Source organism: Pleurodeles waltl, chromosome 9, assembly GCF_031143425.1.
Source record: "Pleurodeles waltl isolate 20211129_DDA chromosome 9, aPleWal1.hap1.20221129, whole genome shotgun sequence".
NCBI lineage: Eukaryota > Metazoa > Chordata > Amphibia > Caudata > Salamandridae > Pleurodeles > Pleurodeles waltl.
This window is the reverse complement of record NC_090448.1, coordinates 407773866-407786420: the sequence shown is the minus strand read 5'-3', so window position 1 is coordinate 407786420 and position 12555 is coordinate 407773866. Positions and strand designations below refer to the sequence as shown.

The 12555-nt window shown below is 38.0% G+C and overlaps 1 protein-coding gene across 1 annotated transcript in view; it reads right to left on the bottom strand.

Moving 5' to 3' along the window:
* LOC138259414 (forkhead box protein N2-like) overlaps positions 1–1451 on the bottom strand; it is a 210328-nt gene extending 208877 nt beyond the window's left edge. The window contains exon 1 of the mRNA XM_069207162.1: positions 1392–1451. The gene's annotated coding sequence lies outside the window, so the exon portion shown is untranslated. The remainder of the gene's footprint in view (positions 1–1391) is intronic.
* Positions 1452–12555: the final 11104 nt, after the last annotated feature.

Sequence of the window (12555 nt, the reverse complement as noted above, 5' to 3'; positions counted from 1 at the left end):
GACCACACCCCTTCTCATTACAGAGATGCACATCACCTAATATGCTTAATTGGTAGTAGGCTTTCGAGCCTATACAGCTTGGAGTAAGACAACATGCATGAAGAGGATGATGTGGTCAAAATACTCATTTGCCTAATAATTCTGCACTCCCTGTACACAGGGTACCGTGTTGCAATATTATAGTGGGTAGACGAACATCTACTGGAGGGAATTTTAAACAAGGAAATGAACATGGTAGTTTGTTTATTTTAAAATGATTTCAAAAACTGTACAGTCATTATGAAATACATTTTCTAATAGAAGAATGAATACATTTGAAGGACACTTACTCAAACAGGGTTTCTCAGTTGGTGTCCGTCGTACCAAAATGTTTGGCAAAAGTGGGCACTAAGACATGTTGTAATTGTGAAAATTGGTATTTGACGTGCTTTGAAACATTTTCATACAAAAAGGCTAGTTTATCTCTATAGTATAGTCTCAAACATCTTGGTATATAGTGGTCTCGTGTCCATTACCCTCAAGCCACGTTCGCACACAAACACAAAGTCCACACGGACTTACTTGGTATTGACCACTAAAATGCAAGCTACTGATTATGTTGTGCTGAAAAAATTAAACCTTGATTTACAAAGATGTGTGTGTTTTCATAATTAAAATGTATACACAGACTTACGTGTGTAGATTTTTTTTAGACCACTACTTATGTGGAAGTTCAACAGAAATGTAGAAACTGCAAAGCATTAGCCACCAAAAATAGGCACGTGTGAAAGTTATATACATGCCAATAGGCGTGACTAGCAACTTTAAAAGTATTTGTTTATCTTGCTTATGTTTATTAATATGCTGGGCAGAGCATTGGCAATGCCTGTTGATTCATTGTATAGTAGTCTCCTAAGTGATGGTATGTATGTATACCACATCGAAACATATTTCAGGTTTAAGAATACCAGGTGGCTCTTATTAGGGATGCTGTAATCAAGTCGTTTTTTCCTTCTATTCAAATTTCTAATCCACAGGTTAAGTCCAAATGGTTCGGCAGAGGTTTATAAGGCCTAAAACTCCCAGACATGCAGTCATACTTTTCCATACCTGTGCGCTCACCCTAATTTGGTGAATGTCGCTGTCTTTTCAGTCATATTCATCCTACCGATAAGCAACATACATCCATACCCTTCAATTGGATCACCTTCTTTAAACACCTTGTCACCGTACAAAAAAAACTGTGCATCCACCTTAATTAGATCACCCTTATTTTAGAGTCACTAGGTTGGCAGATATGGTATTCAGTTAGAAACCTAGGGCTGCAAGTCAAAGAATGCAAATTTAAACGTGGCATGGCCAAACTAGTCCCACAGAACAGCAAGAAAAGTGCCAAAAGAAAAGTTGATAACCTTTGAGCTGCGTATTTGGGCAAAAGAGGCAAAACGGGGAAAACGATGTTCCTTCCGCTTCTCTCCTGTGGCCGGAAGTGCAAAGGATAAACCAAGACTTTCTCGCTAAACTCATGTAACGACTAAATCGGATCGTTATGCCGAAGGAGTGGGTTGCAAAATGCATGACATTTACATGCCTTGTTGAATCCTGCCTTCTAGTGGTTAAATGCAGCATAACTATTAGTTTCGAAAAACAATCTTATAATTGTAGCTGTATAGTGGTGTCCAAAGTCCGAGTCATATCCTTTGTGACAAAGACGATCCGAATTAACAGTATCGCCAGGTTACATTCACTGATATGGCGAAACCAGCTACTCTTTGGCTTTCTACAAGACTCGTAGCCAGCAGTAATGCTGCCAATATTTTTCGGGTCACTGACCAGTCGTATGAAAGTCTCATACAATGGGGGGGGGGGGTGAAAGGAATAAATGGCGCTCTATATCCCACAAATTAAAAAACAAAATCTCATAACGCTACTGCTGATGGAGAGCTACACCCCCACTAGCGCCCTACGTGATGACCGAGGTTATCACTAACAATAAAACTAATCAGCCTGCGTTGTTAGTATCCAATCAAACTTGTTTAGTGCAGTTACTCACAATCTACATTGACTCTCAAAATAAACGTCTGCACATGAGTATTAGAGAACATATAATATATTCTGTCCAATAGATTCAAATTAATTTTAATTTAAATACATTATAACACAAAATCCAAGTTCGTCACACTCTTATATAATGTTCCTGTTTATATCCAGAGATCCTCAAAATTCTTCAATAGTTTGCAATTAAATCCATGGTTAAATACTCAATCAATTAAACCGTCCATAAGCCAAATCAATTAAGCCGTCCATAAGCCAAGTCAACACGTGTTTCGTCTTGGGAGTGCCCTTTGACTTCCTCAGGACTTCCTAAACGGCATTTACATAAAATATACATTAGTTAACCTTCAAATTAACACTTGTTGTTGGTTATTATTTTGCAAATACCATGCTCTCCATGTGGAAACCGTAAAATTTTAACTAAATGTTACAACCAAATGATAAGTGAATGTGCCCAATTAATCTCCTAAACATGCTGGGATTTAATAGTGATAACATAATAAATATTGCTCCACTCACTATTAAAGTGTAAACCTTTGTGCATCAATCCACATAATAGTGTTGTGAACAACTGTATTTTCCCTATTTGTGTGCTGATTCCCCATCCAACTATGCTGACAATGGATATTAATATGATAATGTCTCACGACATACCTTTAAAGATGAATTACTGCCCTTTTATTTCCCATATTCGTCAGGGTTTTCAAATAATTATAGGTCTAAAATGGTCAAAAAGACTCAATATCAACCAGTGTGAACATTGTAGTAATCAAATGCGTTAGGGTGTATTAGCCAGTATCCCATTTCTTACCTTGGCTCAGCATTCGAAGTCGCATAGTTAATTGTTTTATTTCATTTGAAGTGGTTTCGCTCCATCGCGAGTGCGCTCGGAGCTCGAAAAACCCGCCATGTTTCACATCGGCGATGAAATAGACTAATACATAAACATAGAAAACAGACTACCCAAGCCACTGAAATCGAAAAAGGACTCCTGTGTAAGCGCTCCCATGTTATAACTATAGACTATTCAGTAGAAAAAGGACAAATCGGTTCACAATCAAGAGAAACTCCTAATTTGAAGCTTATAACTGCAAACTAAATTTAATCTCAGAGAACGAGATCATAAAGATTATTTAAAATCTCTAAACCGCTGTTATGTATAAAGTTGTGAAAAAAGTATTTAAGAAAAAATAAATAAAATAAAAGGAATTAAGTAGAAGATAACCAGTTTGGATTCTCTAACTGACATTACTCATGTACACTAACTTCCTTATATTAAAATACAAGAGTGTTAGTCCTAAATTGGGCACATTTGTGACTATTACCATACGCATTATTCCTCAAATATATATTACTAATCCGTTTTAACCCTCACCAAGAAAGTACTCCAATTCATAATCTGAATTCAGACCTAATTCCACTGCCCCTAATCGCATTATCCACTTCAACTCTTTTCTCCGTAAGGCCAATTCTCTATTCCCACCTCGTGGGTTCTGTGCACAAAAATCAAAGCCAAATTTGTTTAATTCCTTATGGATACCTTGTTTTTCACACGTTTTCATGTGGAGGGCAATAGGATATCGTTCATCTTCCTGTTTTATCGCTCTCCAATGTTCGGAAATTCTCACTTTCAGGGGACGGATACTACTGCCCACATAAATCTTACCACATTTGCAGGATAACATATATACTGTGAATTTGGTATTGCAGTTCAAATGTGACCTAATATTATACTCCTTACCATTAGCATCCTGAAAGGTCTTTTTCGCTTGCCAGGCCCATTTGCACATGGCACAGCATCCACATTTATAAAAGCCTAAGTTATGAAAATCTAACCAATTAGATCTAGTGGTATCAGGCAAATAACTAGGACTGAGAATATTACTAAGTGTACAGCCTTTTCTATATGCTACCTCTGGCTTGTTGCCAATATATCTATGAAGAGTTCGATCTTGCATGAGTACAGCCCAGTGTTTCTTCATAATCCTCAATAATTTATGTGAGTTCTCAGTAAAATCTAGAATTATCCTGACTTTCTGAAAGTTCTTACTTTTATTCTCATCACCCGTGGGACAATGATGCAATAAAGTCTTGGATCTAGATATTTTAGAAACCTTATGTTGTGATTTTGTTACTACATCCTCTGAATAACCTCTATTGATGTATCTCACTCCCATATCCTTGATGCATTCTTGAAAATCACTATTCAAACTGCAATTACGTCTAGCTCGTACCATCTCTCCAAAGGGAATGGCTTCTATTTGATGTTTCGGATGTGCGCTTTTCGCGTGTAATATAGTATTGCTAGACGTAGGTTTGCGATATAACCTACTTTCAATCTTATCCTTCACTACAAACAATTCTATATCAAAAAAATCTATGTTGGTTTTACTATATTTGTATGTGAATCTAATATTGACATCATTCTGATTAAGGTAATCACAGAATCTCATTAGTTTACCTTCTTCACCTGTCCATAACATAAAGCAGTCATCAATGTATCGTCCCCAATAAAGAATATCCGACTGCCACTCCACTGCTTCTGAGCCCCATATCCATTTTTCTTCAAACCATCCCATGAAGAGGTTCGCATATGAGGGAGAAAATCTCGACCCCATTGCTACCCCCCGTTTTTGTTTGTACCATTCTTTCTTAAAAAGAAAGTAATTATGATTCAAAATGAGATCAATCATTTGTATTAGCATACGTGTATGTGCCATTAACTTTACTGACCTTCTATTAAGTATATGCTCAATTGCTCTTATACCAGATTCATGCTTAATACTTGTGTATAATGCCACAACATCTAAAGTCACCATGATCATACCTGGCTCCCACTGAATGTCTGATAATATGCTAAGTATATGTTTTGTGTCCTTAATATACGAGGGCAGGTTATACACAAAGGGTTGCAAAAATATGTCCACAAATTCAGACAGCTTCTCGGTCGGACCCCCAATACCTGAGACTATCGGTCTCCCTGGTGGAAAATCACATTGTTTATGTATCTTTGGTCGTATGTACAAACAAGGATATCTTGGACGATTTACCCACAAATACAAATATTCATCTTCATCTAATAGCTTTTCATCCCGCCAATTTCTCAACAGTCTATTTATCACGCCAGTAAACCATGTCATGGGATTATATGATAATCTCTCATAGCAATCAGTGTCCCTTAGCTGTGTATAAACCTCTTTTTCATAGTCAACACGATTCATCACCACTGTATTTCCCCCTTTGTCAGCTCTTTCGATAATCAAGTCCTCATCAGATTTCAACATTTTCAATGCCAAATGTTCGCGATAATTTAAATTGGAGTTCATAAAAGTCCTCTCTCTGGTTTCTTCCCGATTCAGATCTTGCCACACCAATTTGAGAAATACATCAATGTTATTGTCCAACACTTGTCTTGGTGTCCAAGTGGATTTCCGTTTGAGTCCACTTGTTACATATACATCTGATATGATATCCAGATCCTGCAGTACCATGGAGATCGTTGTTGGATGATCTTCATAATCCGTAATTGACAACAGCATCGCGGTATCATGTACATCCTGTATTGTTGTCTCATTCAGAGTCGGTACACTCTTGGGTGTATCTGCTGCTGGTGTCAATAGGGCATCAAAATGTCTCTTTAATTTAAGTTTCCTAATGTATTTATACAGATCTATCTTAGACTTACAAGTATCTCCCCTAGATGTTGGACAGAAACGTAATCCTTTATTTAATAATTGCAACATATCTGGTGAAAGTTCTTTCTTAGATAAGTTTACAACATTATTTGCTAATTTCCGCTGATGATCTATATCTTCCTGTCTTGGGATCTCGTTTTCATACCCAGGTATGGTTTGCCTCCCTTTGCCTCTGCTTCCTCTTCTTGACCTCCTCCTCGACCTCTCTTTTGACTTTGTTCCCAATTGCTCTGTTTTATCCTTTTTAGTTCCTGTAAAAAAGCACCCCCCAGTGTGTCTGACCCTACTGATTGCACATCCGCTCCCTCTATATCACTGGTGCTCACTTCCACACTGCTTCTTGAGGTGGTTGCTGATTCTAAGGAACTTGTAGATTCAGATGTTGTTACTACATACTTAACTAAATGATCATATTTCTTTGAAAAAGTAAATACTCTCCCGTTACGATAGTCTAGCTCATCCCTCTTCATTTTTCTTGCTTTTCTTAGTTTGATCTCATCCTGAAATTTCATTATTACTTCATTCAGAATGATATAGTTCTTATCTGTCGCCTCTTTTAAATTCAATTCCTTGATTTCTTTTTCCAATCCCTCAATCTCAGATTGTAACCGTCCCACTTTTCTTTCTGAGTTCTCAACTAAAATATTCATAAGTTTAATTGAGTTTGATTTCAGTTCATCTTCCCATTGCTTAAGTAGATCTGACTCCAGATCATCATATGTCGGAAAAATGTGTGACCGTAGCCCTCTGGGTATTCTATCTAACTTTAAGTACTGCTTGAGTGTGACTGCATCCCACCATCTTGACATTTCATTTTTCTTAAGTTTCTCATGACATATAAATTTGTCTCTAAGACCCTCCTTAATCTTTCGGGTTCCGCTACCAATCGCTTGGTATGCTGTGTGTCCACTAACAAGGTTTTTAAATAGTTCTTCTGCTATTTTTTCCCTATCCATCCTCAAATAACATCATGGCTTATTTGCCAGTTGTTGTGTGGACAACGTGGGTATACGGCTGCCTACTCCTGAAACAAATCTCATACAATGGGGGGGTGAAAGGAATAAATGGCGCTCTATATCCCACAAATTAAAAAACAAAATCTCATAACGCTACTGCTGATGGAGAGCTACACCCCCACTAGCGCCCTACGTGATGACCGAGGTTATCACTAACAATAAATCCAATCAGCCTGCGTTGTTAGTATCCAATCAAACTTGTTTAGTGCAGTTACTCACAATCTACATTGACTCTCAAAATAAACGTCTACACACGAGTATTAGAGAACATATAATATATTCTGTCCAATAGATTCAAATGAATTTTCATTTAAATACATTATAACACAAAATCCAAGTTCGTCACACTCTTATATAATGTTCCAATTTATATCCAGAGATCCTCAAAATTCTTCAACAGTTTGCAATTAAATCCATGGTTAAATACTCAATCAATTAAGCAATCCATAAGCCAAATCAATTAAGCCGTCCATAAGCCAAGTCAACACGTGTTTCGTCTTGGGAGTGCCCTTTGACTTCCTCAAGACTTCCTAAACGGCATTTACATAAAATATACATTAGTTAACCTTCAAATTAACACTTGTTGTTGGTTATTATTTTGCAAATACCATGCTCTCCATGTGGAAACCGTAAAATTTTAACTAAATGTTACAACCAAATGATAAGTGAATGTGCCCAATTAATCTCCTAAACATGCTGTGATTTAATAGTGATAACATAATATATATTGCTCCACTCACTATTAAAGTGTAAACCTTTGTGCATCAATCCACATAATAGTGTTGTGAACGACTGTATTTTGCTTATATGTGTGCTGATTCCCCATCCAACTATGCTGACAATGGATATTAATACGATAATGTCTCACGACATAACTTTAAAGATGAATTACTGCCCTTTTATTTCCCATATTCGTCAGGGTTTTCAAATAATTATAGGTCTAAAATGGTCAAAAAGACTCAATATCAACCAGTGTGAACATTGTAGTAATCAGATGCGTTAGGGCGTACTAGCCAGTATCCCATTTCTTACCTTGGCTCAGCATTCGAAGTCGCATAGTTAATTGTTTTATTTCATTTGAAGTGGTTTCGCTCCATCGCGAATGCGCTCGGAGCTCGAAAAAAACCCCCACGTGTTTCACATCGGCGATGAAATAGACTAATACATAAACATAGAAAACGGACTACCCAAGCCACTGAAATCGAAAAAGGACTCCTGTGTAAGCGCTCCCATGTTATAATTATAGACTATTCAGTAGAAAAAGGACAAATCGGTTCACAATTAAGAGAAACTCCTAATTTGAAGCTTATAACTGCAAACTAAATTTAATCTCAGAGAACGAGATCATAAAGATTATTTAAAATCTCTAAACCGCTGTTATGTATAAAGTTGTGAAAAAAGTATTTTAGAAAAAATAAATAAAATAAAAGGAATTAAGTAGAAGATAACCAATTTGGATTCTCTAACTGACATTACTCATGTACACTAACTTCCTTATATTAAAATACAAGAGTGTTAGTCCTAAATTGGACACATTTGTAACTATTACCATACGCATTATTCCTCAAATATATATTACTAATCCGTTTTAACCCTCACCAAGAAAGTACTCCAATTCATAATCTGAATTCAGACCTAATTCCAATGCCCCTAATCGCATTATCCACATCAACTCTTTTCTCCGTAAGGCCAATTCTCTATTCCCACCTCGTGGGTTCTGTGCACAAAAATCAAAGCCAAAAAAATTTAAATTCCTTATGGATACCTTGTTTTTCACATGTTTTCATGTGGAGGGCAATAGGAAGTCGTTCATCTTCCTGTTTTATCGCTCTCCAATGTTCGGAAATTCGCACTTTCAGGGGACGGATACTACTGACCACATAAATCTTACCACATTTGCAGGATAACATATATACTGTGAATTTGGTATTGCAGTTCAAATGTGACCTAATATTATACTCCTTACTATTAGCATCCTGAAAGGTCTTTTTCGCTTGCCAGGCCCATTTGCACATGGCACAGCATCCACATTTATAAAAGCCTAAATTATGAAAATCTAACCAATTAGATCTAGTGGTATCAGGCAAATAACTAGGACTGAGAATATTAATAAGTGTACAGCCTTTTCTATATGCTACCTCTGGCTTGTTGCCAATATATTTATGAAGAGTTCGATCTTGCATGAGTACAGCCCAGTGTTTCTTCATAATCCTCAATAATTTATGTGAATTCTCAGTATAATCTAGAATTATCCTGACTTTCTGAGAGTTCTTACTTTTATTCTCATCACCCATGGGACAATGATGCAATGAAGTCTTGGATCTAGATATTTTAGAAACCTTATGTTGTGATTTTGTTACTACATCCTTTGAATAACCTCTATTGATGAATCTCACTCCCATATCCTTGCTGCATTCTGCTAGACGTAGGTTTGCGATATAACCTACTTTCAATCTTATCCTTCACTACAAACAATTCTACATCAAGAAAATCTATGTTGGTTTTACTATATTTGTATGTGAATCTAATATTGACATCATTCTGATTAAGGTAATCACAGAATCTCATTAGTTTACCTTCTTCACCTGTCCATAACATAAAGCAGTCGTCAATGTATCGTCCCCAATAAAGAATATCCGACTGCCACTCCACTGCTTCTGAGCCCCCATATCCATTTTTCTTCAAACCATCCCATGAAGAGGTTTGCATATGAGGGAGAAAATCTCGACCCCATTGCTACCCCCCGTTTTTGTTTGTACCATTCTTTCTTAAAAAGAAAGTAATTATGATTCAAAATGAGATCAATCATTTGTATTAGCATAGGTGTATGTGCCATTAGGTTTACTGACCTTCTATTAAGTATATGCTCAATTGCTCTTATACCAGATTCATGCTGAATACTGGTGTATAATGCCACAACATCTAAAGTCACCATGATCATACCTGGCTCCCACTGAATGTCTGATAATATGCTGAGTATATGTTTTGTGTCCTTAATATACGAGGGCAGGTTATACACAAAGGGTTGCAAAAATATGTCCACAAATTCAGACAGCTTCTCGGTCGGACCCCCAATACCTGAGACTATCGGTCTCCCTGGTGGAAAATCACATTGTTTATGTATCTTTGGTAGTGTGTACAAACAAGGATATCTTGGACGATTTACCCACAAATACAAATATTCATCTTCATCCAATAGTTTTTCATCCCGCCAATTTCTCAACAGTCTATTTATCCGACCGAGAAGCTGTCTGAATTTGTGGACATATTTTTGCAACCCTTTGTGTATAACCTGCCCTCGTATATTAAGGACATCAACAAACCATCTTTGAGGTGATGCTGTAAGTGAAAATGAGACATGCATTTTGTCCGGTGGGAGTGGCTTTGATATTGTATCATTGGATTGGCCTGATCTAGATGGCCTTTTGAGTGTTCATGGCCCAGAACGTGTTAGTTCATCCCTCCTCAGAGGAGTCTACGTCCGACAGTGTAAGTAGTGTCCCTGTGTCATCTATGAGTGGGTAATCCTGAGGGATCAGATCCCAGGCCTGTGTAGGTCTTTCTGTGCCTCTGATTCCAACAGAGCAACCTCACGCACAGTCCATTCAGACCGTTTCAGTCTCCATCCCTGGAGAGAAGGGCCCACGGGGAACTTCCAGTAAAAGGATATCTGGCGTTGGGTGAGTATAAGGACCAAGGCCCATATGTAAAAAAATTTAGCGCCGCATTTGCGCTGTTTTTGACACAAAAACGGCGCAAACTTACAAAATACAATTGTATTTTGCAAGTTTGCGCCACTTTTGCGTCAAAAAATGCAAAAAAAGTATAAATATGGGCCCAAGTCTGCAAATCACTCTTGCATAGTGCATACTTTGACTCGTGCCAGGTGTTTATGAGGGGCTTTGATTGATAGCACTGGTGCTTAGGCTGAAGGCAAGGCAAAGTGCCTGACTGTGGGTTGGTCTCTCTGCAGAGCACAAGGAACAATGGCCAGTTGCAAATGAAATTCAGTGTAAATGTGTGTGAAGGGGTGTGTAGAGATCAAAATATTTAGAAGGCAAAAGCAAATGAAATAAAGTGCTTAAATGTGAATGAGTGCAGTGTATGTTTGTGGTGGTAAAATGAGAGAGATGCGAGGGAGTGCATTCAGGAGAGAGGAAAAAGAGGGTGCTGAAGAGGAAAGGGAGGATGTTGAAAATGTGCAGATGGATGAGATGTGGAGAGAAAAAGGGCATACATATCTAATGTAAAGCACACATAAATGAAGGCCATGCTCTTTCCATAGGCCTCAATAATATTTATTTCACAGTCTCACAATTTCAGAATTGAAACATTTCCAATGTTAATTATTTATAACTAATCATTGTTGTTACTCATTTATTTTAAACAGCTAACAATCATTGACAAAGCCAATAGTGTTGACAGGTTTTAGGTGTATGTCAGTTGTTGTGTTATATTTCTGGTTGCAATAACATCTCAGAGAGAAAACAATATACAGGCCGGGTGGAACACTATGTGAATCACAGAAATGAATTTTTTGTGTTCCCTTTTAGAGAGCCCCCACTGTTTTCATCCCACTTAAAGACCTGTCTGCACATATTTATGTATGATTGATTGCAGCCAGTAGCTGTGGGTGCTTCCTGTTGTCTGTTTAGAACATTTTCTTCCAAAGTTGATGCTGCATGCAGTGCAAGACAGTGAGCAAGCACACATTTAAAGGGCCTGAAGTGGTCACGTTGTACAATTTGCACATTAATGTAACTGTTGAACGCAGTAGGATATTGGGCAGTTTTTAATGTGTTTAGTGTTTCAAGACTACACGTTCCCACTGCTATATAAACCTTGCTTTCTCACTAAATTCATTTGCTTTCAAACGCACCATTTGTTAATCTTTTTTCAACTTTTTCATTTCTTGGGAGGAAGACTCACCTTGGACCCCACGTTGGTCTATTAAGCTTGCTCACTTCACTTGTTACATAAAAGTCATACCCAACGTTTACACTCCACCACTTGCAAATGTCACCAGCCACCATTGGGAGACAGAGTGAGATGTTTTACATAGAAGACCCTTGTCTACTTTCGTTGCAAAGCCCGGGCCCATGTAAATTGAAGGGTGTCAAGCAGGATACCAGTGTGACGGTCTTTTGTTCGGGTATGTGGGCTAATCAGTAAGGCCTGCAGCGTCACACAAGTGGGGATGAATCATGTTCCAGCAGGTAATCTGCAGTAGGCTGCCCATTTCAGCTGTGCAGCAAGATAGTACAATTACAGATCAAGGACTGCTAGCCTGCCGTCATCGTTAGGAAGTTGTAGTTTAGTCAACGCAATTCTATGGCACCACATCCCCCAGATGGAATAAGTCCCCAAACTATTCATCTTGCAAAAGATGGATATTGGGAGCAGAATTGGAAGTGCTGCAATATAGTATAGAAGACTTTAGACGAACACCATCTTTGACAGATCAACCCTGACAGATAGTGTGAGAGTCAACCAGAAATGTACAGAATGCTGTAGCGAGGTTAGAGCCATTCTGATATTGTCCTTTAAGATGTCAGCCACGGTATGGTAGATGCAAATGCCTAGGTGTTGGAATGTGACTGGCTCCCACTGAAGATAGTGTCCAGAAGGTGGTATTTCTTGTGTTGCTGGGACGTGTCGGGAACGCATTAAACTTATCCCAATTAACATGAAGGTGCAACAGGTGACCAAAGTCGTCTAAAGCTTGAAAGGCGCCCTCTACATCAGAGTGTTTGCCTCAGAGATGTAACAACATGTCATCTGCATAGAGGGAGATTTAGAAGGAGAGGCCA